General features: G+C 42.4%; 1 long non-coding RNA gene across 1 annotated transcript; it reads right to left on the bottom strand.

The window, feature by feature from the left end:
• Positions 1-7,971: 7,971 nt before the first annotated feature.
• LOC119006490 lies at positions 7,972-10,176 on the bottom strand. The gene is made up of 2 exons (XR_005070815.1): positions 10,041-10,176; positions 7,972-8,110 (listed from the first exon to the last, which is right to left on the bottom strand). It is a non-coding gene; the product is annotated as an uncharacterized LOC119006490 (long non-coding RNA).
• Positions 10,177-25,024: the final 14,848 nt, after the last annotated feature.

Here is a 25,024-nt window from a genome sequence, read left to right as displayed (position 1 = left end):
AACAAAGGGGATGAACCGTTGATTCAGTGCTAATACACTGAATGTATGCAAGCTAATGTTATCAATTCAGCATAACATTGTGATTATGCAGTATATTTGAGTATTGGGGGGGAATATATGTTATAAAAATGGCCCTTAGTACAACAGTGTGGCACAGGCTATTCCCACCTGTTTTACCTTAGAAAGCTAACTTACAGTAATATGCGGTGGCTGGCTAACAGGTTTAATACAGAATTAGGCTACCTCTGCTTTGCATGTGAAGCGTTCCATTATCGCATGTGGGTTAGGGTTAGGGATTTGCCCCTTGAAATGCTTATTCATTTCTTAAACAAGTAGTTGGCAGGCTTGTGCTGCCTGGTATTAAGAGCTGCCGTTGAGTTACTGCTGTTTGGGAGAGCGGGTTAAAAGAATTGTCAGTTAATGCCGAAACAGGAAAGATGACCTTTACCTAGAAAGTATAAACGCTCACAGTAGGTATTTTTGGTTGGCATCTGGGCAGCAACGGTTATAAAATATACATATCGACAGGATCAGTTCTGTCAGCTTATAGGCAATCCTAACAAGACTTGTTAAACAGAACACAGTGGCTCTATAATCGTTTTTCCTCAGATTACCTCCTCTGCTCATTATCCTCTCTCTGCTGAGGTGAACACACAGACACATACGGGCCTCGTATTGATTTGGAGAGCTATTTCCAAAATGTCCTTTTTCTATTCATGCGCTAGTAATGTGCAAAAGGCCAGTCTCTCCCCCAAGTGAGGCCATTAATGCATGCAACCTGTCCACCCAACCATAATAATGGAGCCACTTGAGATCAGCACTACAGCATTTTTTTTTTCTTCTTCTCCTTCCAGGGACCACAATCACAAAAAATTATTTCGTGCTTTTCACAGAAAAGCTAAATGGATCTCTAATTATAAAGACCTTCTCTGAAAAGGTTGGACTGTAATTGGAAAACAGCCCTAGAGTACAGGCCATCTTCTGCAGAAGTGGCAGGGATGAAGGAGAGACAGAGAGAGAGAGGGAGAGAGGGAGAGAGGGAGAGGAGAGATGCAGAGAGATGAGGGATTTGCGAAGCAGATCAATTCTGGCATCAAAATGGCAAAATTATGAAAAATGTAAGCAGCTTTTTACCTCCTCTGTGTCTGTTTTTCCAATCCCTCTCTGCTCTGCTCTCAGGGTAAAAACAAGTTGTTTATTTGGATACAGAGAGGTAAACGGAAACAGTGCTGTTGGCGTATGAGGGCTGGAACATGATGATGATGCATGATTGATTCAACAATAATTTGTGTTTTGAAAATGCCTTTTCAAAAATGAAACACATTTGAGATATAATAAAAGGAAATACAATTTGTGGAACTTTGCCCACAGCCAGTGTGTGCATTGTCTGATGAGTTCGCTGTCTATTCGGATGAATCCAATTTAAAGTATGTCTCCCAAAGCATTTCCTATACAGCAAGTGAGGAAAACTTAACTAGAATGATCTCTAAGGGAAGAGATAGAAGAGGGGAATGGATGGTAATTGCTGCAGAAAATTAAAAAGTCCTTTCAGACGAGCTAGGCAGCATTTTTTCCCCCCCTCCCATACCGTATTTACATATTTTATTTCTGCAGCCAAATTAACATAGGGTGACTGTTTCTGTGCTTTTCATTACCAAACTAATAGATTTTAATCTATTGTTCTTTGCATTCATTTTGCTCCGACTCATCAGGACGTGACACACACACACACACGCAAACACAGACTACGCTGTCTGTCTGCAGTGTGTGCTACCCATCCTTCTCTCTTTTCTGCCTCTTTGAGAAACCGTCACAATGGAGCTGCTAGCAAGAAGAGAAAGCAAGAAGAGAAAACTGCTTCCTCAAGCACACTTTCTCCTTCCCTTTATTGTCTTCAACAAAGCCAGTTTATTAATCCAAAGGGGAAAGAGAGAAGGGAAGAGAAGAAAGCAAAAAAAAAAAAAAAAAGGGGGGGGGGGGGGGATAAAAAAAAGGGTGTGCGGGGGTGCGGTGAACAGAAAGGCAAGTCAAAGCAGTTTTGAGTTTCATCTCATTTTTCTTTGAGAACTGAGGGGTGGAAAAAAAATCAATTATGGAGCACACCTGAATATTATTTCAAGCACCCAGCCACCCACTCTCTGCCCGTCCCCTAGAAAACCAAATTACTCAGCAAACTTATCGCTTGCTGTAGCAGGTCTGGTATTAAAGAAAACAATCAAGCAGGCCTGGATTAATCTCTGACAGGCGCCTTATCTTTAACTTGCACCTTTGTTATTTTCTGATGAGCTGCTCTTTTTTTTCCCGCCACATTGTACCATACCTCACTGCCCCCTTTCATTTTCTCTATGGGCCACGGCAGAGGACCTTTCAGTTTATTAAAAAACCCTTTATTTGTGAAGAACAAAGAGGAGGCGAAGGCAAACAATAAGGTCAGGCAATCTCCTTTCTGCCAGCAGTCGCTCACCTGTTATTTGGAGTGTTATCAGCGCTGGGGAGGGATTCGCTGTAGGTGAGAGAGACGGACAGGACGGCAGACGCTGCCGCTGTGTGAGGGGTGAAAAAAGGAGCTGATTGACATATATCAGCCTCCAGCCAAAGACCTTTCGGATGCTCTTCATATCAAAGAAAGGAGGCCTCTGGCCGCTGCACACCTCTGCTGGATTGTTATACAGGAAGTAGAGATTCAGAGGGCAGAGCTCCAGAGTACACACGCACATTTAACTTATAAACGTGTGCAGAGATTTGCAAAAAAACCCCACAAACCTGTGCACCACAACATACACGTGCAATAAAAAATGAGCACATCAACGGTGTCACTCGACGTCCTCCGTCAGTGCCGGTTGCCAGAGTTACTGCTGCCTTCATTTAGCCTGCAGCTGATGGAGTTGAATGGAGCAGAGATGCCTTATAGATTGCCTTTCATTACTTAGCACTGACCCTCCTGTCTCCCACCATTTGTCCTTGACAGCCCAAACAGAGAAACACCTGCTATGACTGGACACAGAAGCACAGGGTCAGGATGATGGTCAGGTATTGATTACAGGAATGAAATACAGACATAGGGCTATATAATGATGATAATTCAAAAATAGACAAAAATGAGATGAAAAGCCTCGGACACAGCAAGGTTAAAAAGGTTTTGTATACCTTTATGCAATGCAAATATGATTTATTAATAGGACTTAACCAATACCAAACAAATGCAAAAACATATTTTATTCTACTTTGGTTGCAGTGCTGTGAAGCACAAATCACCACCACCACCATTAGCTTATTTGCCCTCAGCTCATCCGTTCCTTCCGAGATTCCGTTAAATCCCAGTCTGAAGGCTTGGGGTTTGTGACGAGTGTTGCTGTTTACCTTTTCTCTCTTCTTGCCCTCCTTCCTAGCCTCCCCTCTTCTTTTGCTTTCTCACTATTCTTTATTCCCAGGTCTTTTTTTCTCATCTCCCTCCTTAATCCCCTGGACTCTTACATGTAACACAGAGGAAACATGCAAACAGACGCAACCATGCACACCCAAACACAAGCCAGCATTTATGCAGATGACACACAGTTTTACATGGTAATACATTCTGGAGGGACAATGACAATTAACGTGAGTTGTAATCATTAGGTAATCAGATATATGACTTAAGATGAGAGGCTGAGCACGCAATGCATACAGAAAGCATCAGATTCTTTTTTAAAAATATCTTTGTGCTTAAGGAAATCAGAAAATGCAAACACGGTTGCAGTTGTATGCTTTCTGTCTCTCCAGGCTTGATGTTGCCTCTATCTTCAAATTGATTTCTCTTCAGTTAACTGCATTAGTCTTGCATAAACATCTCTTAACTTGGCAAAGGCTGATTTAGTTTGTCCAGCTTTTCTCTGTGGACATCCTCACCAGAAATACGGCCCTATAGGTTGTTCGTACAGGCAGCTTATCTAACCCCCATATTTACATTTATTGGTACAGGGCAACCTCTAGTGGCTGTAGTAATTATGACGGGAGTAAAGGAGGAAGTTGGGTATAGGATATGTATAGGGCAGCTGTGGCACAGGGGTAGAGCCAGCGCCTTGTTATCCGAAGGTCACTAGTTTGATTCCCCTGGTCTGCATGCTGAACTGTCCTTGGGCAAGATACTGAATCAGCACCTTGCATGGCAGCCACTGTCATCAGTGTATGACTGTATGTATGAAATACATACTGCTAAATGTAAACATATAGGTAGTATAACACAGGACAAAGTAGCACAGATGGAGAAGGGTGGGATGGTCCAACACACCCAGGAGAGTTACAGCATTTAATTTTTACTTACATAATGTACTTAACTTTCTTTACATAAGAAATCAACATGTTTATTATGATCGTTTTGGTAATTATACCTATACAAAATTGCAACCTTTTCACAGCATTAACCACAATGATGGAGATCTGGAACGCCAGTAACTGGTGCTCTTCGACGGTCACACATGGTAGCCTATGATATTTTAGGGAGGTCATATACAGGGTGTCCCAAAATAATGTATACACACTTTAGCAACTGATAACTCAATTGCTGCAACAGTCTGTCATGCCAAGTATTAGCGAAGACTTTGAAGATGAGGAGTTTTATTTTCAGCAAGATGGCGCGCCCCAAACCATCATCGCGATGTTAGACCCATCCTTGATGAGATCTTGCCAAACAGGTGGATTGGATGGAGGGGTTTTGTTGAATACCCTCCACGTTCACCAAACCTCACACCACTAGACTTTTTTTATATGGGGATACCTAAAAGACAAAGTCTACGCTATGAGACCTGCAACAGTCACTGAATTGAGAGCAGCCATTGAACGTGAATGCACGCAGATACCAAGGGAATTGTTTCGTGTTGTGTGCAATTCAGCAGTGTCTGGACCAGAACAGACGTCAGTGTGAGAACAGGCGGTGACAAAACAATAAAATGATGTTTGTAAATTCTATTACGTTTTGAAAATCAAATGAATTTTAATAAACACCAACTTTACAATTATTTAAAGTGTGTATTCATTTTTTTGGGACACCCTGTATGTTATTTTCTGAGTCACTGGCAATCATTGACTCAGTCGTTCAAGTATGAGACAGGCACAGACCCACACGCTGTTTTCTTTTAATTTGGAAGAAAACTGACGTAAATCAGATCACAGTAGAAAATACAGTGGGAAAACAGAAAATGTATATTACAGCTTAGCTGGGTCTGCACTCTGCCGAGTCGGCTCATCTTGGCTGTGCCTTAATGAAGACCTGCGGTGGACGCCGCGGTCTCCACACAGTGCTGCTGATTCGCAGCATTCACATTTTCTACGGGAGGGAGGACTCCTCTCATTTCTTTCGCTCCCTCTCTTCACTCTTTATCTCCCTCCCTCCCCCTCCCCTCCTCCTCTCATCATCCTCCACAGCCGGGGCGTCATTGTGGCCTTGTGCGTGCATTGTTTGATGTTGTTCTAGAAGTAAATAGACGCGGCAAACACTTGACACAGTTGTTAAACAGAGAGCATCTAAATGTCTCCTAACTCGACATCAAACACTATGCTAATGTCTGTTGCATTAGTGATAGGGAGCGCAGCAGAGAGGAGGGAAGTGTACACAAGCGACACAGCTCAGTGCGACACGGCAGAGCACAGCGCCGCACCGCACATCACAGCACAACACACCTAGTGCAGCACAGAACAAGATAATGAATACAGAGGACTGGCATAAAGAGGCTCTTTCTTGATGCTCAGTGTGTGTCAGAGAGGTTTGGCCCTCTCTGCCACCGAGAGCAGTCGCACTAAAAACACACTCGTGCCACTGGTGATATGGAACACCTAGCTACACCTCAGAAATGAGTATGCTCACGTAATCTTGTATTTAATGGAGCTGATTTGTGCACCTAGTGGGCTGTTTGTCTGGACGGTGGTAAAAATTCAATCGGCCCCCTTGTATGGAGCAGCCACCAAGGAAAATGTGTCTACTGCAGTCATCTTTTATAACAGGACACATACATCTAAGTACAGCTAATTTGCTTCGCCAAGTACACCGGAGCATTACACCGATACACTGCAAGGTGATCGATCATTTCTTCCCCAAACCATTGTTCTTCTCATTTAACAGCCTCCACTCTTCTGGTTTCAGTCTCTACAACAGATGCTGGACCCGGCTGCAGAGATCTTTTTTCACTCGGACACCGGAGCATTAGCAAGGTGACACTGATTGTCGGGTGGTAAGCCTCGCAGTCAGCATTCCAGTTCTTTGCAGAGAGCTGTGTCGGGTTTAGGTCTGGACGACGTGTGGAGCAGTCAAGTTCTTCCACACCAAACTGGGAAAAACTTGGACTCGGCATTGTGCACGTAGGCACTGTCATGTTGAGACAGGAAAGGGCAGAGAGAGTTAAAAGCCTGCAGACTGTTGCGTGCAGAAGCGTTCATGGGCGAGGTAATGTGAGAAAGTTTGATTCTTCTCTTTTCTTCCTCATTCTGTGATAGATTATCCGGTGTTTTCCAGGGAGTTGCAACAGCAAGCGGCACAGTGCAATCCACCGATACCTTGAGTAAACATATGGATTACTCCAGGTTTGGACATTGTTGGAGACATTCAAGATAATTGACGGTTTATGGTAGAAATGTTACATGTTACATCTTTAACTGTATACGAGAATAATCATTATATGACAGGGCTGTCCGGTCATGACACTTTAATGGCAACCAAGAGTTATTGTAGAAAAGTGCACAAAGAGTGTGTGTATGTGTGTGTTTTGTGTAACACTGTGTCCATCAGCCTCTGTTGACCCGGTGTTTTCTCCTCCCTTCACTCGTGTTTTCCTCAGACAGGTCCCACTGAGCTGTGTGCTTTAATGTGTGTGTGTGTGTGTGTGTGTGAATTTATGACAGAGTGATGGTCTGACAGGAGGCATGATCCTCTCTGAAGGCTGCTTCTTTCAGACCCCGCTGTCATCCTCCAGTCTCACTTTCTTTCCATTTTCTCTTCAGAGACCAGTGAGGAGTGGTCCTTCACCCCTCCCTCTCCCTCCGTCCTTCTCTGCCCGTCGGTGTACTTTTTTCTTTCCCTCTCATTCCCTGCTACCTCACTGTCTTTCTTCTGCCGCTTATCTCCTATGTCTCTTATGCCTCTTTCTTACCTCCCTTTGCCGCGTCCCTCGTTTTTCTTCTTTTTTCACGAGGATATTCTGTCAAAATCAATTCAGGCTCAGGAGAATCGACATCCACTCCTCTCTTTTCTTTCTGTATTTTACAGCAGAAAGGAAAAAGGATAAACAGTACTTTAAGAGAACTAGATTCATTCAACGAAAGCTAAATTAATAAAGGGACTATGCTAAGCTTCAGGTGTGTAGTAGTAAACATTAATTATACTATTTACAGACCGTGATGAAAATGCAAATTACATGAACAGCATAATTCTGGACATCCATCCATCCATCCATCCATCCATCATCTGTACATATTCTATGTACGCCGCTTAATCCTCTGCAGGGTCGCGGGTAATTCTGGACATTCCTGTAAAAATTTTTTAATAAATATAAAATTACAATTACAGTGTAAAAGTAATCAGGGAATTCCTTCAGAATGTATCACGTCTTTGCTTCACACCAATGAGGGGCTGCAGCATGCCATGCCGGTCTGTCACTCTGATTGATGTCAAATGGTCTTTCCCCGTGTTGAATCTCTGTACTACATCCCCGGCTCCCTCCCATGTTCCTGAACCCACTGAGGAGGAAGACTGCTGATGAATTAACCAGTCTCCCTGGCTCCTGACGCTCCAAACAGAAAGTGATGGATGTGAATAAATGGCCCACATAAAAGCAGTGAGACTCATCGACTCTGTTTGGTCGGTCCTCTGTGCCATATTAGACCTCAGCGTGTCACCGCGATGTGTTTTGTGAAAATGTAGGCCATGACTACATAGAGGATGGAGAGAATAATGCTTCACGCGCAGACAAGCGCATTAACAGAGACCAACATGTGATGCAGATATGTCTGTATGGAGATAATGGCTTTATTTAACTTAACTGCAAAAGGTGCAAGTCAATTCTTGACTTATTTTTCAGGTTTTAACCACAACAAAACTGTCTGTGTCATCCATTCAAGCCCCTGTCGAGGATCCACTAGCCATCTGTAAAAGTTAAACAAAGGAAAGTTCAGGTGTATGGAAGACAAGGCAAGGCAGATTTTTTTTTTCTGACATAATTAAAATTTATTTCCAGCTATATTAGATAAATTCAATGACCGAATAGAACAGATAGGAAACGTCAAAACCCATGTTTATTCCACAGCGTCCATCCTTTGCAAAAAAAATCAAGGTGCAAGCTGAGTCTGTTTGGAACTTCAGAACATCCTCTTCTAAAATTCAAATTGGTTGTTATTTCTGTTGCATTATTTACATTACATTAAATTTTTCTCTTTGTTTCTTCTTCACATAATGGTTTGGACAAACGTGTTACTCCATCCTTATTCGAAGCTTGAAAGATTGAGTACGAGCAAAGAATTCAGAATTCATAATTTTAATGAAATCTTTCAGGTGCAAAGACTTTGTCTCTAAATCATTATAATTATTGTAACCAGATAGGCCCACAACTGAGATAACTGTCAGCTTCTTACTGCTCCAAACACTGTATGTGACAGTGGTTAATGAATCATATAAACTGATCATGTGTGCAAAAGCTCTGCTCATCCATTTCATGTATCGTCACTGCTGCATTTTTGTATTGTTCAAACTCTCATACATAAACAGCCTTACTTAAGTCAGTACAAGAGGAGCATCTACTACATGCCTTCTACTGCATGTCAATATTTTATCAAAAAGCACACACATCCACCTTAGATAGTGTGATATCCAGATCTGTGATATTGTCTGATATAAGTCTCATCCACTCTTCATTGTGTCATTTTGGTCTTGGGCTGTTATTTTGCAGCTGTTTTGAGGGATAAGTCATCATGAGACTGTGGTTTTCACAGAAAAAAAACAGCTCAGCTCAACAAGCTGTAAAGATGTTTGAATCAGCTTACCTGAAAAAAATGTATACACACATCTACAGTGGGTGTAGAGATTCACCAATATAAATAGGAAATCATTTTTTAACAAGTACATCGATTTCATCGATGGACTGTATTGATATGAATGATCTATGAATCACATGATGGCCTGATTTTAAAGTTAATAATTGTTTGACTGAGGCTTCAAATCTCGTTTGCGGTTATTGAAGGGCGAGACTCTTGCATTACTTATATTAGAGTTAAAGGCTGGCCACAGTGGATTTGTGTGCAGCGCTGGTTGGGCGTTACCTCTTGCTTTTCATTTCGCCGTCCAATGTCAAACTCCATTTAAACAGATAAGGGCAGGCAGGAGCCATGCTGCAGAGCAACGCTGTCTGCAAGAACACAAACATGCATGTGAACAGCAGCAGCTCAGCAACACAGTCACCACGCACTAAAAAAGCATCCTGTTTGGCCAGCATGTTACATTAGCATTGCAATTGGATCCAAAAATGACGAGCTACACCACGCGAGGTTGCCATTTTCTTGGGACAGACTTTGCGCTGTATTGTGACGTAATTCGCCGTCAAGTGCATCCTCCGAAGGATGCAGACCCTGAATTGAGACACAGCATATACGTCTGTGACGTACTGTACAGATACAGACATTAGAACCGTGAAATACTGATATGATGTTGATATGACTGTCTACAGGACATTTTCAGGTCTATTTTTCTGCAATAATTGTGTGTGAGTTGCAGCCTTGCCTGACACACTTGTGAGAAGCGCCACTCAAGTGGCATGGCTGCTTTAACCTGGTAATATGGTTACCGAAATGAAAAGCAAGAAATTATGCCATGCACATGTGCTGCTCATGCAGCCAGTGTGGCCAGCCTGTAAAAGTCAATTTCTGAAAAGGAGGACAATGAAATGACCAGCACTAGCTGTGCTGAGTCTGAGGCTGGTCACTGCCTCACACCAGAGGTACAGGTACACACACTGCAAAATTTAATACTGCCATTTTCACATACAAGTACAAGAGTGTTACTAATTGCCCTAAAGGGTACTCACTCCGCCTGGCAGAGCTCCTTGCTCTGTTGCTGTGTGTATGTTGCATCGTAACACTGGTTCCCCCTTGCTGCTGGCTGGTGTCTTGTTTATTTTTGGGGTTGCCGCTGCTCTCTTAGAGAGCAGAGCTGTACAGCTGCAGGTAATTCAGGTCAATTAGGCACTGTCACAACTTGAGACACCAATACAAACCAAAATAAAAGCGTACAATTAAGCAGTGGCAAAAAATACACAGACAACAACAACATTTAGCTATGAAACACAATATATAAAAGCATATACAAATGTACACAAAAACAAAAAAACAATACTTCCACCTTGTAACAGGAGCATAGTGCTGAAAAAACTATGGTGAAGACTTAAAATGAAACAGCTGATTACTAAACTATTATTACTTTAGCATTGATATATTACAGCATAAGGACTTGCCGGTAGCAGCCTGCGAGTGGCTCACTCCAAAAGCAGGGGGATCCCCGATATATCTACAAAAAGATTTAAATGACTAATATATCAACAGCAAATTACACTGAACTGGAGCACAATCAATGCAGCACCTGATACCATACCTGAGACAATAGTGGCAGCCAGATGAACAGGAAACAAGGCTAATTGGAAATGGGCGTGCCGTCGGCATCAGAGAGCAAGTGAGAGATGAGATGACAACTATCTGACTTTATGGAATGCCCTCCTACAACGACTGGATAATGAGGGTCAACTGGTCGGGAAAGCAGAACAGTACAGGCCCACTTATAAACAGGGATGCAACATATAATCCTGCTATATGGGCCTGGTTTGTCAGACAGTTTATATTCATAATGTCAGAATGTTTGTTCATGCAGTAATGTTTTTGTTTGTGTCTACCGTAAAAGTCAGAATTACAATAATGATTGGTAGCAGCCACTGAGTGAAGACAATATTGATGTGGACATTAATGATAGTGATACCAATCAGTCTCATTGCTGCTCCCCTTGATGTGGTTTCAAAATTACATTTCTCTTCCACTTTTTCTCCATGCCATAGAGTAACATACAGACTGGGTTCCCTGTTCTTTCTTGAAATATCAGATATAGTATACTTAATAAAACACCAGGGAACCCAGAGTACTGCCACTTTCATAGAAATGGCTTATTTTGATTTATAATTAAAAAGAACGACCACATAAAACAATAGATTAGAACTGTATTACATGGCATCACATAGCATTGAATTGCAGTGAATTGCACCGAATACCAGTGAATTGCACTGAATTGTATGAAATCTTCCTGTATTAACAGTTACATTTCCTCTATCGAAAAAAGCTTCATGTTATCTTGTTGCTGGTAAGTCTGAAAGTAATTGTAGAGCCAACGTTTAAGCATTATGTGAGGAGGGTTAGTTGAAATATTTAATCTTGTTTAGATACCTTTTGTGTAAATTGTTGTGAAACTGTTGATTCTGAGTGGTTATTAGTTAAAAAATGTACAGTAGCTCCAGTGTTTAGGCATTCTGTGAGAAGGTTTATTGAACTATTCAATCTTGTCTAGATTCCCTTTGTGTACATTTTCGTGAAACTGCTGATGAGTGGTTAATAGCCAGTTTTGGCCAGCTCACCTATGGTAAATAGGCTTGATGGCATGTCAGAGCTAACCCTGCCTCAAGTAAAACTAGTACATATGGGCTAGTCACTACAGTGTCAGGACAGCCGAACGGAGACTCAGGAGTCTGCAGTAGTCCATTGAGGGAGCCCAAATCACTCACTGTCCACCACCCATCGCAGCCATGAGTCCTATCCAATCCCAGTCATGACATCAGACCCATTGCTCGAGGCTGTAACCCAGCCAATCCCTGTTACCCAACATTTTCCGCTAGTACTGAACTTGAAGATTTAGGGTGGCTATGGAACTGCCAGTTTGCAGTCAAGAAGGCGGACACCATTTCAGCCCATGTCTCTCTGCAGACTCTCCACTTCCTGGCCCTTATGGAGACCTGGATCACCCCAGAAAACACTGCTGCTCCAGTTGCCCTCTCAACTGCCTACTCATTCTCACACTCACCAAGACTAACTGGTCACAGAGGAGGAGCTGGACTCCTCATCACACCCATGTGGTCCTACCAGGTCTTTCCCCTAGACCACCTACACAGATCTGCACTTGAATTCCATGCTGCCTCTGTCACCCATCCTTTCAAGCTCAACATTGTAGTGATCTATTGCCCTCCTGGTCCTCTCCGTGACTTCTTTGATGAGATCGACACCCTCCTAAGCTGCTCCCCTGATGATGGCACACCACTTTAACATCCACCCAGGACGGGAACCAACTTGACCCTGTCTTCACAAGTTCCTGTAGTATTTTGGCACTCTCTATTACCCAACTCACTGTGTCTGACCACCACCACTGTCAATTTCTTTCTCCACATGAAGTCTATCACCTCCTGCACCGCCATCTGCAACAACCAGAAATCCCTCTCTCCCTCTACTCTCTCCTCAGCAGATCTTTCCTCACTTCCATCCATATAACAATTCTCTCTAATGTCCACCGAGGAAGTCTCCTCCACTCTGTTATCCTCCCTCTCTACTTCTTTAGATGCTCTCAGTCCCCTCACCTCCCAGCCAGCACAATCATCCCCCCCCCAGTATCTCTTATTTCATTCCTCTCTAAAACCCTGGAACATGGCGTCTACAACCAACTGCTCTCCTATCTTTAAAAAAGCCCACCTCCTTGACCCCAATCAGTCAGGCTTCTGAGCTGCTCACTCCACTGAGACGGCCCTCCTCACTGTGACTTAGTCCCTCTGTGGCGCCAGAGCCCCGTTCCACTCTTCTACATTTGACACAGTCAACCACCAAATCCTCCTCTCTGCTGAACTTGGCATCTGTTTCATTTTTAGTCATCACCAAAGCTGCCTCTGCTCTCACGTGGTTCAAATCATACCTAACAAATCGCTCCTTTCAGGTCACATGGAATGGCTCCTTGTCCAAACCCTGTTTTCTGGAAATTGGTCTCCCTCAAGGCTCAGTACTAGGACCACTTCTGTTTTCACTATCAACTAGATAATGGGCAAGGACTAGGCTCTGCAATCACATCACATGGATTATTTTACCACTGCTATCCAAAACACACCCAGTTGTTCCTCTCTTTCCCCATCCTCCGATACCCACATTGCAACTGGCACAGAGTGTCTCGCAGACATCTCCGTTTGGAAAACTGCACATTACCTCATGCTCAGCCTTCACAAAACTAAACTCCTCTTCATCCCAGGGAAAGACTGCCATCGCAAGGACTTGTCAGTCAGTGTCGAGGATGTCACAGTATCGCCTTCAGTGACTGCAAGGAACCTCGGCGTAATGCTGGACAACCAACTATCCCGCGCCCCCAAAATCTCTGCTGCGGCACAATCCTTCAGATTTCCCTCTACAACATCCGGATCTGGTCTTTCCTCACAAGGGACGGGATGCAACTCCGGGTCCAAGTGCTGGTCATCTCCCGCCTGGACTACTGCAACTTGCTCTTGGCTGGACTTATAACCTCTGCACCTAAAATGTTGCACTGTATCCAGAACTCTGCAGCGCACTTTGTTTTCAATCTACCCAAATATCTGGCAGTGTCTTTGGTGAGTAAATGAAGCTTCCAGCCGGAGTCCAACAATTGTCTGTCAAGTTGTCCTCTGTACACCTGCCGTGGATCCCCTTGTCCTCCTCTGTCCTCCTTCCTCAGCAGGGTTAATGACTCTCTTGTTCAATAAATACCCCCACACTCATACACATACCCACAGTTTCCTTTCTATCGTGCCAACCACAGAGGCATCCACCATAACCTGTGCGTTTTCCACTGCATTGTTTCTGATGATCATACTGAATGTATCTCACTGTGAGGCCAAGTCATAACAATGGAAGAAGTTCAGAATACAGTTTGGGGGGCTGCAAATTAAAGTAGGAATCCATATTTTGTAATGGGTCTATAAGTTCATTACATTTGCTGAACCATGTTTTCCTGGTAATCAGTATTCAGTGGTGCACAGGAGGTGATGTGTTATGACACTGACAGCTGAACCAAAGTACAGTCATCAGTGCTAAGCAAAAGAAAAAAAACCTTATCTATACAAACTGTGTCTGCTTAACATTTCTGGGAACAGATATCGTGACAGTCGCAGTCCCTGTTTATCATCCTCCAACTTCTAAGGCTACCTGGAGCTGCACCAATTTGCATTTCCATCAACGGTTTTACTGCAGTGAGTACAGCCAGCTGTGCCTGTGTTGTGCCTTCTTGAGAGTAGGGCCAAGCTGCAACCGCCCCATCTCCAGCGTTAATAAATTCATAACAAAGGAGTTTTATTGTGAAGAATTTATAAGAATTGAAATGTGTTTGCCACTAAATTAATGGAGCTTTGTTAGCACCTTTTTTCAATAGTGCTCTGGGGAGGAAGCAAGTAAACAGCTGCTCCTCTGACCCCTACACAGGCCAAGCACATTGTCAGTTTAAGACAACAGGTAGCCCTGTGGTAATGGAAACGCAAATCCCTGCCATGCTGGGCTGACATGCCGAATCAAACTGAATAGAGCCAGACAGGCAGATGTAATGGAAACATGCAGGTAGACCTCCGGTGATACCTTGGAATTGATTTGTATTAACTTATATCAAGCAGCTCTATTGTGACTTAAATATATTTGTGGAGACGCAGCTGGGTGGTTTTTCAAAGCTTTGTAGATTATAATAACAGGAATGGTGCATCTCTTTGATGGCAAAGTTGCATCTAAGGTCAGTTCAATAAATACTTGACTTAGTCCCATTTGCATTCCACCATCAAACATCCTTTTTAGAATAAAGGAAAGCTAGAGTGTGATGCCACTGAGACAAATATAATATGCTGGGTTAATTAGGACAAAGCAAAATCATACATCTGTGGGGGTCCCAAACACATAACAACAACCATTATTTTAAATGTTTTAACTATGCACCCTATTGTCGTGAATGTCAATGACACTGAGTGCATTTCCACCCAAGCCACCATGGGGCACAGCAGAACAGTGTGGCCTTTGCCTTTGAAAATGAGTGAGCCATGAACAGGTTGTGGAATCATTTGGAGGGGAAGGCTACAACCTGTATTGACAAATATTATCCTAATAAAATGCATTGAGAAGGTAATATAAAACAGACTACCATTCTGCTGACGAAAAGACGGTTGCTAGTTGCTATCAGTCAAACCCTGATATTTTGGAATGGGATGCCTTGTCTGTAAGGAAGCCAAAACTTGGTTACTTTATGAAACAAGGTTTGGGGTGCATTCGGCAGATACATGGATCAATGGTTTGGCAAGTAGCCCTGTTCAAAAACAGTTGCAGTAAAACATTTTCACTTACACTGAGACAGCAGTGCCCATAAATGAGATGTTGAAATGTCAAAGCAAAGCTAAGTCGACCTTAGCTCCAGTGTGTTAAAGGAGAAAGCCTGTTCATTCAGGGCAGCCTATAATACTGCTGCTAAAGAAAGATGGACTTATACAAACCTGAGTCCTATTATGAAACTTAATGAGATGAATGGAGTGACAGTCAACCCTGCTCCTCAATCTGATCATTCATGTGCTCAGATTGCAGAGCATATTACACAAGGAATGAAAAGGACATATATTTTATTTAATGTCAAATCACTTGATTCACTTGAGATGAAAACACAATTCATTGATGACCATAGATGATTATCTATGCTGGGTGCGATGTCACTGGGAATGGAGATGTGGACAATGTTTTTTGACATTGTTGAACTGGACCATGGCACAGATTCAGAGTCGCTGGTGATGCACTGAAAAACAGCCAGCAGGCTGCGGGAATGGACTAGGAGTTTATCCGAAATTTTTTTATTTTTATCCCAAGAATAAAACCTAATCAGCATAGCCACAGACGGGCTACTGCTCTAACTGGGAGACACACTGGACTCATAAGGAGACTGAAACAGGATTTCCTTTGACTTCATTTCCTTCGACTCATTGAAGGCGGATGCTGGCTGTAGTCAGTTAAGAGAGTTTTCCCCTCAAAACGTCATTATCGCCCACCAGTCATCGAGAAACACAAGGGAGTTCAAGAAAAAGGCTGTGGAATGGAACGTGCCAATTCTGAAAACTGGACAAGTGTTTACAATAAGATGGGTGTCGAGCAGTTTCAGCACTGTCAAAGCTTTACTGAAGGATTTGCCAATGTTAGCACAGCACTTTAAATCTGCAATTGAAGATGGCTCATGTCCTGGTGTAGAGAAAGCCAAGTACACCAGTTTAGATAAGCATCTGACAGCCACAGGATTACTTGCTGCTTTAGGAACAATGAAAGACTTGTTACGTGATCTGCAAAGTTTCTCCTAAATTACAGAGACATCCTGGTTGGTGCAAGCCGCCACATCCACAAAACTCTGTACTATGAAGGACCACAGGGGAAAATAGTATTGAAAGTCACTGAGGTCCTAACCAGCAGCAAGTTGAAAAAGGGGTTGAACTCACTGAAAGCCACCATGTTGAAGCCTATAGATCAGTGGATCAATGCTTCTGTCCGAAAAAAAGGAAAGAACTTGTTCTGTTTGGAGTATAGGGAAGTTTGTTAAACTTCTTGGAGAGTTGGCCAGTGAAGCTGTCAGTTAGTTCAGAGAACAGAAATTACAAGGGAAGGAACATCAAGGTAAAACTCTGTAAAGACCTACTCCTTTATTCCACCAGTTGCGTGTCTGCTGCATCACAGCTCTGCCATGGCACCGGAGCTGATAGGTTTCACTCTAGTCTATGTGTTAACTTCCACCAGGTCTGTTGCGTATCTGCCCCGTACCAGCTCTGGCAGTCCGAAGCCCCCCGGGAGCAGATACGCAGGACTTCTATTTCTGGTGGATGCTGGAACTATGATGCAGCATTTCAGCCGAATTTAGCACAGAGCAGACAAGAAGTCATTTACCCAAACAGTAACAGTTACTAAATATGATGCCAGCACAAAAATCTCAGAAAAGAGATACAAGCTCGTCTTCTAATCCTTCGGTCGGGAACACTTAGTGATGTTTATGTATTGTGTTTATAACACATACCTATAACTGCGGTCACGAGTGATTATGTGATTCCTCGATCTTGCAACTTCAGCTGTCTGCCATTGCTGCGCCATGCCGGACTCAAAACACAGCTGGTGGAAGGTGCCAGACGGCGGAGCAAAACCGGACCAGAGCCGTTCGTGGACCTAAATTGACAGATTTGACCCTCTCCCATTCATCCAGTCTTGGACCACTTTGGTAGCCTGTTTATCAATCAACCCCCACAAAGCTCAGATTATAACTCGCACCCTGTGTGCTGTGCATAAAATGACATAATATATATGCATAATTAAACTTACAAAAAGCATATATTTCTTACTATGATTTTGACTTTGTATACATTGATGTATCAATTTTCTACATTGTCACTAGCATGTAAAATGTAATGTAAAAAAAAAACCCAACTGTATGACTAAATCATCATTTTTTAATATTTTACAAATAGAAATATATCCATATTTTTATTTATATATAACTGCCACTTGATTAAAAAATATGAAAAACAGGATGTTTGAAGGTTGCTGCACGAAGCTAAAAGTAAAGGTTTTTATGCTGGGTCCATATGTTCTACCTTCTGTTGTTTGTCGTACAATTCTCATGTTAAAGCCAGTGTTGTCTCTCTACAAGCAAGGTCACAAACAACACATTTTTACATTTTTACAAGTTATCACTTCTGACTGAGAATTTTCCATTAAAGTTTGCCTGGTGAGGCTTTAAGGCTTTACCTGCTCTGCGCTGAGAGTCTGAAAACCTGGCCCAGTATTAATGTGATGTGAAATTTACATATTCAAATTTGGGAACAGGACAATGAAACAGATGATGTGAGAGAGACAAAACAAGAAAACAGATGCAGAGCTGAAGAATGGAGTACAGACTCTATATATAATGTTTCAACCAACGAACAGGCAGAGTTAAGAAAGATGGAAAAAGCAGGGGGTTAAGAAGAGGGGCAGCTGGTGAGAGAGGCCAGGCAGACACAGAGAGAGGAGAGAGAGACTTATTACAGCCAGCGACTAATTACAATGTACTCACCGACACTAACAGGCACACGTCTCGGCCACAACACCCACACCTGAGACCTGCCACCGGCCGAAAGGAGGGCTCATTTCAGCCAACGGGAGGTCTGCAGAGATTCTTTAATAAATAACGATGCCCCTGGATTCAGACATGTGCACCTGCACCAATTAACAGGTGACTAATTGGCCAGTACAAAGCAGGACATAACAAAAAAAAATATCTGTTTGCCTCACCAGACTGATTGATCCACAGGGGAGGAAGTGTGCTGTTACTGTGTGCTGTATGGTTGATCAGTCAGAAAGCAACAGATTTCAGAAACAGAGTCAGTGTCGGTCTATGTCAGATATTTACACAGAGGCCATTGTTTAAGGGATGATTAAACCCTTCACATTTCATTTGAAACCAGTGCACATTGGTGCAAAGTGCAAATTGTGGGTTTTAGGGAAATTCATGTGGTAGTGGTTTTGTCAGGGGTCTACTGAACACGCCTCAAAGAGGTACTGTTTTAATGGAATCTACTGTTCATCTAGAAATAGTTTCACTTCCTTGTGAAATCAAAGATCATTTTTAAATGTCTGCTTTTGAACACGTTAAAATAAGGTGTGGCCTGACTAGCCGTTCCCCCTGCTAAGCTAAATACAGCTTAGCTCTTGCTTCATAGAGCAACCATACAGCGCTATCTATAAATTTCATCGGCTGCTAGCTGGTAGCAGCTATGAAAAGATACTGCATGAATACAAACACATAATCACTTCCAACAAGAATCTCCTATCGTAATGATAATCTACAAAGCAGGGCAGAGGAGACAAAATAAAATTGTCTCCTGACCTTCGAAGCAGTCTAGCAATTCAATAGTTCTTGACAACTTTATGTAAAAATTAATTTAAGGGTCTAATCTCACTCACTGGATATGGATTGCTGGCATAAGCCTTTAATTGGCCAAGTACTTTTAGTCGGCATTCTCCTCCCATCCGCTATCTGCTAAAATGCTAAAAGGCTAGATTTCCTAACCCTGACTGTGTCGCTAACTTAACACAAGTAAACAAGCCAGCAGCGCTAACCTTTTCTTTCATAGGGATTTAACCATTTAATGTCAGGGCTCGCCTCCCAACGTATAGAACAAGTTCCCCCAGTGTTACTATGCAGGGCACCGATGCTGCCTCCTGGGCTCAGTGCCACCCAAGATGATTGTGATTAGTTTAAGGAATACAAACAAGTCAGTGTTTTGTCCCCTATACCAGAATGTGAATTGGTGCAGACAGACCTTTCTCCAATGCTGAATCCGAGCTGTTGAGGTAGGTCTGGCTACGTGAGAATACTTGTTGATTAAAAATCAGAAAGTCTATTTGTTATAATCTAGGTGGCTCAGCGCCACCACCACAAGATTTGTGGGTACTGGAGGGTAAAATAAATGACAGGCTGCCGATCTCTCTGGGGGGTCCCTCACCTCTCGCTCAATATAGAATAAAGATTTCTGCTCAAGTAGTTTGAGTGCCATTTTTTGGCTTCTACCACATGTGAAGGGGGCACATGTGTCATAATTCCTGATGACACTGACATTATCAATATAAAAATAACACAAATGTATATTTAAACATAATCTCTATTTTAGTGTTCTTCAAAATGGCTCACTGTTTATGGTCAGAACAAATACTGTCCTAATGCGTGCTCTGTTGAAGTGTTTGATCTGTGGGCTTTTTTCTGTTGTGTATTCATTGTGCCCACATGTGTTAATTCTCGCTACAGTAGCTTTTCCTGCTTTAAATCTCTCCAATCGGTCTTCCTGCCTGTCCTTGTCCCTGCATCTGTCATCCTGAATCTCTCCTCTTATTCTCGCTCCACAGCTCTTTAATGTCTTCCTCATTTCTCTCTGCTGTTTCAGTTTCTTTTCTGGCTTCATCCCTGATCTACTTGGCTTAGGCGTTTCTCTCTTTATGTCTGCTGTCTCTATACATCCATCTACCTATCCATCTCTGCATGGCTTGTTTAGATCCTCCTCCTTCTTTCTATATCCATGAATTCATCCCATTTCCCTGTCTTCCCCCTTTACTCCTCCTGGCTCTCCTTTTTGCTCACCCTACCAAACTCTCTCTCTCTCTACCTTGCTCTATTGCTCTCTCGCCCTTGTCTTTCTCTCTGCAGCTGCACACTTAAAGACCCTTGCTGCATTATCCTTTTAATAAAGGCCTGGGCAGGAAGCAGGGTGGCAGAGGACGGAGACAAAGACGAGGCCACCGCTGCCACAGCAGCCTTCAAACCTCATTAACTTTTGTCTTGTTGTGGCAGTCGAACACACACACACACACACACACACACACACACACACACACACACACACACACACACACACACACAGACACAAACACAGACACACATACATGTACTCTAAAAAACACCCAGCCACCCACTCCTGGTTGTACTTCACATGCAATTACACACAAATTCATTTTGTGTTTTTTCTTGAATGCGCGCACACACACACACATGCACACACACACACGTGCACACCTGCACACACACACACACACACACGCTGCTCTTGTTATCCAGCTGTCCATCTTTGGCTCTGAAGTTCTCCCTCCAGCCAACATATATAATAAACCCACGCAGTATTTATGCATCAGATGTTTGCTTTGATTGCTACTGTGATCATTACAGTTATATAACTGGTTCATGAGCATATGAATTTCATTATCAAATCAAAACAATTACATTTACTCACTTATGTCAACAATACGGACTGATGTTGAATTGCAATGGGTCTACTCACACATCGAGCATTTTTTAAAGGGAGTGAGTTAAATTGCCCTGCATATAGAAATGAATTAAGATGTGTGTCTCTCTTTCCTACATATAGCAGCAGGCGAGTTTGCATGTAAACACACGTTTTCAAGGCTAAGACAGTTGTCATCTGACTACCCTGGCATCAGCCTCACTGCCAGCTGGCTGGTCTCCAGAAATGGGTGTGATCAATCACAGTGTCATATTGTCGGATTGATGCAGGTCATTGAGCACTGCGGCTGATACTGTGTGAATTAGTACCTCTGTTGCCTTGGAGTGGATGAATCATTCAGGCACAAAGGCTGGGTCTCTGCAGAATGGACAGAATTAAAAGGTGCGCAGAGGATTTTTCTTTAAAAGAAACAAAAGTTGCGTTCACAAATGCATCATCTAGTATCTGTCATGGTCAAACAAGCATGTTGAATAGTTTTGCAAATATTATGAAAGTGCTATTTGTAAGAAAAGTGGATGGTTTTTGAGTGTTATTCCTAACTCATCAAATAATGACACTTTGGGATGGTGGCCAACTCATACTACGGTCCCAAAGAGTCAGTTTTTGATGATTTGGGAAACCCAGAGCATCATTATTTGATGAGCTGGGAATGACACTCAAAGCTCAGTTTTTCTTACAAATAGCATCTTCATGCATTTCTTTTCCATGTTTAAAAGTTAGTATTTTCATTCCCATTCACTTTGTTGAAGTAATACTACACATGCATGTGTACATTTACATTTAGGGCATTTCTGTAATTCATACATACATTCATACACTAATGGCAGTGGCTGCCATGCAAGGCTTTGACCAGCACATCAGGAGCAGTTTTGGGTTCAGTTTATGGCCCAAGGACACTTTGACATGCAGACCAGGGGAATGGAACCAGCATCCTTCTGATAACAAGACACTAGCTCTACCCTTGAGCCATAGTCACCAGTTGGTAGTGAGATTGTGTTAGAAAAAAGGGGCTTGTGCAAGCTCATCATCAAATAGATTTGAAATTCTGACATGAAATTGTACACTTTAATCTAGGTTTGTTGTATATAGGTCTGCTTCATGTCTCATTTTTACTCTGATGAAAAAACAGTAGGTTGAAACACAAGTCTGTTAACACAATGTGTTAATGGCTGCAAGTCAGTTAGTGTGCTCCAGTCCATCTTCTTCCTAGCATGTCTGCTGTCCTCGAGAATCACCTGGCTCAGGTGCCACAATGGCCATCCACCAAAATTTGAGTTGATCAAAAACATGTTTCATGTCTTTTCAGGACATACCACAGTTTATATCTAGTTTTAACTGTTGTTAATAAGGTTTCATCATTATCTTCACAGCCTCATAGTTCACTGATTGGTCCAGGACATGTCTGATTGGGCTGAGCCCAGTCTAACTGTAATCAAGAAAATTGTTCAGATGAGACATAATCCGGGAATAGAGGTGTGGGTAGTGGTCTGTTGGTCAGTTCAGAAGAATAAAGTTGCTCATCCTACTTGTTTTTCTTCACAGTGTTTTATGGGGGTTTTCAATATTAACAAACATCACATATTAATGAAATAGTCATTCTTGGCACAAAAATACAATAGATCATCAAACGAATAGATAAATGAATAAAAACACGTGTTTAAAACAGGGGACCATAAAGATGTTTCAGTCTTTATGAAATGTGCACCTTATATCTTGTATGGGCTATTTTACTTTATGGTCCCAAATTATGCTCTTTTTCAGGTTCATATTTTCATTTTGGTATGTTCACCAGAAAAGAGGTTAACATGCTCAAATGATTAAAACATTTTATTTTTCTAAAGCTGTCCATTGCTGCGGCACATCTATTCACCATCTGTCTGAACACTTTGTTTTAGTGCCTGTCTCTTTAAGACCCCCTTCCAGAAAACCCCAGTCTGATTGACTGATTGGTCAGCACTCACAGGCCTGAGCAAGCACCACCCATCAAGTTTCCACATCAGCTCTGCAGGCAAGGCCTTACTGGGGGGCATTGGTGATGGTGCTGACTGTATAGTTGTGTCATTATAATCATACAGAAGGCCTGACAGCCTGTATGCAGGCACAGTTTTGGAATATATATAAATAAATATGTGCATTTCTCCACAGAATAAATGTTCTGATACTTTTCCAGTATGTACACAGCTCCCCCAGATCTTTTGAAAATCTCCCAGATTTCCTTTAATGTTACATGTAATCTTTTTTCAATAGCAACACATGATAATAGATCCTTAATATATTGATTCATACTTGGTTTGTTCATATTTTTTCAATCCTATGTCTGCCATTGCTCTCTTTGCTTAGAACAAACTACTGCTTGTCGTTTTTCTTTTTGTGCAGCAACCAGCAATGTCATTGAACATACTGATGTCCAAACCTGCAGGGAGACACAAGGCAACATTGTTCAGTGTTTAAAGAGCTGGTGTAAAAGGCGAAAAAACATGCTACCTTGTGATCATGGATTGGATTTTAACCTGCCCGTGTTGGCACAGGGCAGTCTCCTGTGCCACAGTGTACTGTACAGCAATTACAAGTACATACAGTAAAAAAAAAAAGGAGTAGGGGGATTTAAAGGGGGTGCCAGGGTTGTTTGTGCCACTCAGTCACCCGCTAATGAGTAATCAACTTTCACAGCTTGAGTGTTGGGGTGGTAATTCGGGTTGCACACCATGTTCCCGAACCGTGGAGTAGCGATTCATTATCATGAAGATCTGTATAATCAAACAATTAGTGAATTTCTTCTCATCAACAAGGCCTGCTCCCTGTCTGATGTGCTCGTCGTTGACGAGGGGGGTGGAGGCTGGGGTGGGATGATAGTCGCTGACAACTGGCTGCCTCTGTGACGTTCCCTGGCTGTTTTCCAGTTCGGGGCAATGCAAGGGTTAAACAGCTCTGATGAATGCTCACACACTCCGTGGATGTGTCAGACTGAGGAGGAAAACCACTGGGACAGTAATTGACACGACGGTAAAATGTGAGAGTGAGGGAGGGAGAGACAGAGACGGGAAGGATTGTTTATGAGAGATGAAAGCAGGAAGAAGGAGAGGCATCTAAATGTGTCAGCTCTTGTTCCTTGTTTGCCCCTTTATTTCTGAAAACAGATTCATTTAAATCTTTATGGAGCTGGGAGATGAAAACAAAGCAACATTGTCACAAGATGATGCATTTTTAATATGTCTTGTTATTTCTCCCGCGACTAGCTTGAATATGTTTTTGACATGAGCTCATTCTTTCGCTGGGTTGAGAAGATCCAATTGCTTGAGATCAAATAAAATCCTGTCTCGAAATCATTAAAATAACATAATGTTATATTTTCATTAAAAGTTGTCCATTTTATTACAACCTGGAAGCAACATTCAGAAAGAATCATCTGGCATACAAGACATGGTATCTCATTGTTTGCAGCAGCAGGAGCAACAGCAATATTTTCTTTTAAATAAGTAAAAGCAAATTACAGGAGAAGAAAATACACTGAACGTAGTGAGACATGATCACTGGTTAAAAGTTTTTATTTATTATTTAGAAAAGAAACTTATGACCCTATTGGACAATTCTGACAGCACTGAACAAAGCCGTATAGAGTCATAGAAGAAATTACAGTCACGAAGAAAACACAGCTGGACCGGTAAGTTGTGGAATTCAATGCAAAATAAAGAGTAACATGTAACGTGAAGTGTAGTTCCAGTGATGAAGCTATAAAAAAAACAAGAAAAGAGAAAACAGGATTTCTTTTCTTGCTGCGTGCAACACCACAGAGAGTGTTTACAGACAAACGCACGCTTACAAGGCGCATTAAAAGCAGCGCTGCAGAGTGTGGCTGCGTAGTTAATCAGATTTCTCTGTGTCCATATGTACCTGTGCCACCAGCAGCTAGCCATTAGACAAACACATGGTGCACCTGTGAAGCCTGCTTGGCACCAGATCTGAGGAGGAGACAGACAGAGCGAGAGTGTGTGAGGGAGAATGTTTCTGCTTGTCACACTTTGTTTACAAATGACTGAGGCTGAATGGTTAATGTACAGGCCTCTTACTGAGGCACGCCTCCACTTGGCTCGGCCTGGCTTGGCTTGCTCTTTTTTTGGTTTTCCATTGTAAAAAGAATAGCATCTGGGACTTATTTGTATCACCTCTGTTGAGGTTCAAAGTGAGCTGAGCTGATGCCAAACAGT

This window comes from Acanthopagrus latus, chromosome 17 (genome assembly GCF_904848185.1).
Source record: "Acanthopagrus latus isolate v.2019 chromosome 17, fAcaLat1.1, whole genome shotgun sequence".
Classification (NCBI taxonomy): Eukaryota; Metazoa; Chordata; class Actinopteri; order Spariformes; family Sparidae; genus Acanthopagrus; species Acanthopagrus latus.
Note: the sequence above shows the minus strand (reverse complement) of the source record. Positions and strands in the feature narration are given on the sequence as shown.